The 6,730-nt window shown below is 31.5% G+C and overlaps 1 protein-coding gene across 1 annotated transcript in view; it reads left to right on the top strand.

Annotated features, from left to right (window-relative positions):
- Positions 1 to 6,730, top strand: part of LOC117182227 (calcium/calmodulin-dependent 3',5'-cyclic nucleotide phosphodiesterase 1-like) — a 1,276,250-nt gene that overhangs the window by 1,222,930 nt on the left and 46,590 nt on the right. The gene's annotated exons all lie outside the window — the stretch shown is intronic.

The raw sequence follows: 6,730 nt of genomic DNA, 5'->3' as shown, positions 1-6,730 counted from the left end.
CACCATTAGGCCATTTCCCTATTAATTATTTGCCGCCAAACTTTCCTGTCCTGGCACACTTCTCTAGATTCTTTTATGTACATGCATTTTTTCATGCTCTCGGGCTCTCGTGCTTCTGTTACTTCTTATGTTTTTTCTAACCAGGGTCTCATACCCACATTCTAACTATTCTTTCCGCGGTGAACCTTTGTGTAAGCTGCCATTTACTTTACCTTGATACACTTGTTTCGTTAGTCGTTCATTTGGTATTTTCTCAACATGCCCGAACCATCTTAACCGATTTCTTTCCCATGTATCTACTAGTGTCTCTTCTGCAGCACATCCTTTTAAAATTATCTCGTTACTTACTTTGTCCATCAGAGTTTTTCCGAATATTATGCGCATGAATCTCATGTCAATTGCGTTAATTTTACTTTTATCTTTTTCTGGATAAGTCCATGTCTCGCTACCGTATAGTACAGTCAGTACAAATATAGAATTATGTATTGCCATTTTAGCTTTATTCGATATATTTTTACTTCTGATAAGGGGACCTGCTTTACAGATAACCTTCTTACCTTCGTTTCTTCGTCCATCTAATTCCTCATCTATCTTCCCGACCCCAGTAAAGATGCTACCAAGGTATACGAACTTATCAACTTGTTCAATTCTCTCTTTATTTAATAAAATGTTGCATAGTGTTTTCTCACTCTTTTCTTCAAAGACCATACTTTTTGTTTTATTTGCGTTAATTTTGAGGCCCATGCTCTTATCAACTGCGAACGTTAACCCACGTATCCTTACTCTTTCGAGATCCACACCCTCTTCGTCGAAAAGAGCCATTCTTAAACACTTGTCCACAAATAATATAAATAACCATGCATACATAACGCATCCTTGTCTAACTCCTTGAATAATATAGAAACAGTCACTCAATTTTCCATTCACCCTTACACTCGCTTTGCTACCCGTACATATTTTTTTTATAGCTTGTATGAGCCATTTATTGACTCCATACTCTTTTAGGACTTCCCAAAGCTTACTTCTATCTACCTTGTCAAAAGCTTTTTTTAGGTCAACAAATGCACAGAACACTTTTTTTCCTACTTTCAAACTTTTTTCTATTATTTGGCTTAAGCTAAATATTTGATCCATACATGACCTTCCTGACATAAACCCACTTTGGACTTCCCAGATCTTTGCTTCTATTATTTTCATTACCCTACGAATAAGTATTTTTTAGAATATTTTACTTACGGTGCTTAATAAGCTAATCCCTCTGTTATTATTGCAGTCGCTTTTATCTACCTTTCTTTTGTATATTAGTAGGATAATCGCTTTTTTCCAATCGTCTGGGACGTCTCCCATCTCGAAACATAAATTTATCAATTCGCTCAGTCTATGCGGTATGTACTCGCCACCGTGTTTTAGTATTTCAGCGTTAATCCCGTCTACCCCGGCAGCCGTACCGTTTTTCAAGTTCTTAATCATATCCCTAACCTCAGTGACACAGACTTTCTTAATTGAGTTTTCTACCGCATCGTGTTCAACATCACAGTTGTGGTGTCCTATAGCTTTATCTCCGAATTGTCTCCTAAAATAGTCTCTGAAAGTCTCTAGCATTCCGTCTGCATCATATAGCATTCCCCCCTACTGTTTCCCATGTTGACTAATTCTGCACTTTTGTTTCCTTTCATTTTTTTATAAAGCAGAATGAACCTTTTTTTAAGACAAGTATTCGCTGCGGACCTGATCTTGAGCCGATACCGGATATGACTGCTGGCGCTAGGAGCGGCGGCAAAGGAAAATTCACGTTAGATAGAAATTCAGTTAATGGGTACACTCTGATATTACTTTGGAATCCTTTTATAAATATATACATTTATAAATTAATAAAAACGAAAGTAGATATTTACTAGTAATTATAAGTTTTTAAGTGCACATAAATCCTTTAGGCCGATGTAAACATAAACTCAATATAGTTATTTACATAGACAGCTCATTATGAATATTATAATAAAAACTGGATTTGAGTCAATAAAGCATGTGATTTAATTTCATAAAGAAACTATTAAAAAAGGAAAGGCTTTGTCTATAATATATGTTATTATAGTAGAGGAAATCCGAATAAACGGTATTAGTGACAGAATTCAAGTCAGTGTCATTCGTAAGACAAATCTAGAGCAAGAATGGGAAAAACCCTCTGATAGTCAAATTTCAAAAATTTGTATGCAAAAGGCTTAGCAGTCGCGAATTTTTTGTTTTAAATAAAGAATATGGAAAACAATTAAAAGTTTCTACCTAAAAACTAACTTATTCAGACCTTGCTAATCACGAGTGTTCCTTAAGTTCTGTTCTTCGAGAAGAATCGAAAACTGAAGGGGAAAAAGCAGCTAAATCTATTTTAATGGATTGTATTGACTTAGCGATTGCATCAGTTAAAGATAGGAATTGTGATATTTGTATTCAATGTCAGGGATGACCGTTGGACCCGAAAGCTGGAAACCCGGGAAATGACCGGGAATTTTATGAAATTAGGGAAAACCAGGAAATGATAGTGAATTTATTCTTTGACCGGGAATTTTACCAGATTTTTAGAATAAAAATTTTGTTTAACTGTGATTTAAACCATTTAAAAATAATTTCCTAAGTTGTGATTTTTATAAATTATGATATTATTTAGTTTATAATGCCTTATTCAAAAATCTTTCACTTTAAAAATTTTCCATTTAAGATTTTTAATTTTTAAGCATATACTTTAATTTAATGAGTTTTAAATTGCAGTTTTAAAGGTTAAAAAAATTAGAAGTTTTTAAAATCGAAGATTTTTTTATTAAAAAAACAGGGTGACCGCCAGATCGGGAATTTTTCGAATTTTCAGAATATATACCATTTAATTTGAAATTTCTTAATATAGAAAAAGAATAAGTTGTTAATATTTAGCAATATTCCACTTTTCATTTAAGACGAGTAAATTGAAATCATATAATTAAAAGAAAACAATTCGAAACTGAATTATTTTACATAGAAATCTTTGAATCTTTAGACTTTCGAAGAACTTCAAAACTTTTAGCGTTACAATTTTAATTGTTCTATTTAAAAAGTGTTTAATTTATAAGTGAAATTGTTAAATTTTGACGCATAAATAACAATTGAACACTTATTTTTGTAGACAAAATTGAAGTAATTTTAAGAGATATGTAGAAGTTTCGAAAAGATTCAAAATTAATTAAAAACTTGAAATTATTTCAAGTACCATTTTCTTCTTTGATCATTTTTTAAATCTCTCAAAATTTTCTTAAACTTTCTATTACAATAATTTTTCAAAGTGAAAAATCATTTTCAATTTTCCTAAGAATCTTAAGAAAATTTTTATTCTTTTGTAGCCTTTCACAATTCTTAAAAAAATTCTAAATTTTTTGTTTGAAATCTATAAAAATCTAAATTTTATTTTAAATTCAGCTGTAAGTATTTCAAATTTTTTCAAGTTGTAAATTTAATTCGAATATTTTAAAAACTTCTAAATATCTCTTAATATTTTAAAGCTTTTGAAGGATGCCTAGACTATTTAAAATAAAAATAATATAACTTCTAATTTAAGAACTGTTAAGTTAAAAAAATTATTTTTCAATTTTGAATGTGTCTACCTTAAAATTACTTAAAATAATATAATTTTGAAAATTTTTAAAGTCCATTGCTTGATTCTTTAATTAAGACTATTGAAAAATGTTTAGAATATAGTTTGATTTTTTAAATTTCATGGGCCGTGAAAAATGTTTGCAAACTGGGAAAAACCCGGGAAATGACCAGGAATTTTTTTCTTTGATTAAAACGGCCACCGTTTTAATCAAACAAAAGATCAGTCTATATTATATTTTATTATATATTTTTATTTTATTATATTTATATATTATTATAAATGTGGATAACACAGTGCAAAAATACAATTGTAATTATCGTGATAATTTTCAATTTGATTCAAAATCATAGCTGATCGTATGTAAACATTAAAAACTCATCTAACGAGAATAAGCGCATACCACTGACAGGGGAGCTGAGGTGCTTCCGCTTCCCCAGAGAAGAAACTGGAAGCTATAAACTGCTTGTGTTTGAGTCATAAAAATTTGACTTAAGAGATAAATTTATGTCTTCAAGGCATAGAAACTTGTCTCCAAGACATAAATTGAAGTCTCGCTTTGTCTGAAAAATGAGAAATGCTCAAGTCGAACTTTTCCACTTCAGCATGCCTCGATTGGGGGCAATTCAAGTCGAACTCAAGTCAAAGCATTTTTACTTGGGAGTTAACATGAGATTTTACTTTTCTTAGGAAATTTCTTAAATCTTATCAATTACATCAAGGGGATTAGTATACAGTGACCTTGCACTTACTAACCCAACGTTGAATCTACCGAGGTAGATATTATTTACTGATAGACATAATATAGTACAAAAATTTTACAAAAATTTCAATTTTTTATCGAGTTTAGTATAAGAGATATATCGGTCCGAAGAATAATCTCTTTATACAACCATGAAATATAGTTTGAAGAAGTACTGACGATTTGGCAATACTGTTTGACCTGCTGATGAAGCCCCTTATCAAAGCCTCGTGTGTAGACTACGTTACTATACTCTATTCAGTGAGAGAATGATCGACAGTGCGCAGTTTTTTCATAAAAAGGTGGAGTAAACTCCATAAAGGGTGTATTTAATAAATATTAAACAGTTATTAGAAGTCTTTTCTACGGCTATAAATCTGAGAATGATGACGTTCGGGAAAAAGAAAGGTCAAACACTTAAAACTCAGGCCCTTCACAGCAAGGTTTCCGAAGATTTAAAATCTCTAAGCCACGCCTTTATGACAGTTTGCGCGAACTGGACGAAAATTCGTCTTTCCTGTCGGTCATTCTCTCACTATAGCCTCTAAACTGAGTGCGGTTTTGCCACGCTCATTGCTTAAGTAGTATCCCGATTAAAAATTCTTCCACTTGCTTTCAACTTGAATTGGCCCCAATCAAGACATGCTAAAGTCGAAAAGTTTTACTTGCGCATGTCTCAGTTTTGAGATGAAGCTAGACTTCAGTTTATGTCTTGGAGACAAGTTTCTATGCCTTGAAGACATAAATATATCTCTTGAGTCGTATTTTTATGACCCCAACTAGATCGATTTATAACTTCGAGTGTATGCCTGTCCTAACACATTGGGTTATTCTTAATGTCATAAAAGCTAACCTTTGTTAATAATAAAGCAATCTATTTAATTATATATATATATATATATATATTCAATCAACTAATTTACGGATTTTCATTTGTATTACACTTGTTTGACGATGATACCGAAAATGTTGTTTGAATTCACGTATTTCTAATGGCTTAGGAGATCCTTCTTGAAAGTTCAAATTTTTATTTTCTTGATGAAAATGGTTAAGGGTCATACTCGTTCAGACTCAAGTCAAAGCATTTTTACTCGGGATGCGATGTACACTTATATTATAGGCTTGTTTTTTTTTGCGGCTAAGAGTTTACACTGTCGTATTTTAGGTGAAACCCGTTAACTGCATTGTGGATAAGTCCCTTGACCCGCCTACCATCAACTGCTTTCAGGCGACTGTCTAAACTTTTGGACGAATTTAGCGCGCGTGAACTACCTGAAGCTTATTATTGCTATTTATTGGTACTATTATTCATTTCTATTATTATATTATACACTGAAAAAAGGATTACTGGTACCAAGTGCATTTTTCATTTGCCTGAAGTAAGTGAAAGTCCTGTTCATTTTCAAAGAAATATTTATATGAGGCTAATAAATACGAACTGTTGGTCAAAGGGAATTTTAAAAAAATTAAAGTTATATTAATTTAAGACTAAAAATATACATCTAACACCAAATGAATGAATCATTGTTCCAAATGAATGTGCCATGAATTGGAATGCATATTTCTTTGAGATGGGGAAATGTGACCTGATGGAAAGAAATATATTTTAAGGTTAATCAAATATTTTATGGGCTCTAAAACTATTTTCTCACAGCAACTTTTGGAATATTTGGAGCACAAAAATATATCTCCGATTGAAAAAAAAATATTTGGTGGCCTAGACCATGCGTAAGTGCAATAAAGTAGTTAGTACTTCAATTGTAGTACATGTACAAAGTTTTCCTAAATAAGAAACTGGATTCGCTTAGTCCTAATTATAATTACGATCTTTATTAATAAACATATTTAATTTAAACGAATCACATCATCCTAAAACTTGATGAACCTTAAAAAGAAAATTTCGATCAAAAATCCACCCCTAGCAGGAATTGAATTTGGGCCCATCGAGTGTAAAGTCCAATGCGTTAACCATGAACGCTACCGCAACTCATCGAGTTGATAATTTGTGATAAGAAATAGGAAGCACTAAGAAAGGTGGTCCTGGTCCCAAATTTAAAAAATGATGAAAAAAGCAAAGACAACATTATTTACAAAGAAACTTTTTTCATATTTATGAAAATTTAGAACCAGACCCATATTTCTTAATGCTTCTTATTTAGTATCCCAAATTTTCAACTCGATGTGGCGCTTTGTGTGACAATATATTAGGAAATAAAAAAAGTTTTGGTAAAGTAGGAATCTGGTCATGTGATCCACTCATCATATGGCCTCAAGCCTCACCATAAATAGCAAAGAAATATTTCTTGAAATCAAAAACATAGATATTTAATTTAACAACATATTTCTTTAATTTAGAAGAGTATTTAATTGAA

The sequence above is a fragment of the Belonocnema kinseyi genome, chromosome 10 (assembly GCF_010883055.1).
Source record: "Belonocnema kinseyi isolate 2016_QV_RU_SX_M_011 chromosome 10, B_treatae_v1, whole genome shotgun sequence".
Lineage (NCBI taxonomy): Eukaryota > Metazoa > Arthropoda > Insecta > Hymenoptera > Cynipidae > Belonocnema > Belonocnema kinseyi.
Note: the sequence above shows the minus strand (reverse complement) of the source record. Positions and strands in the feature narration are given on the sequence as shown.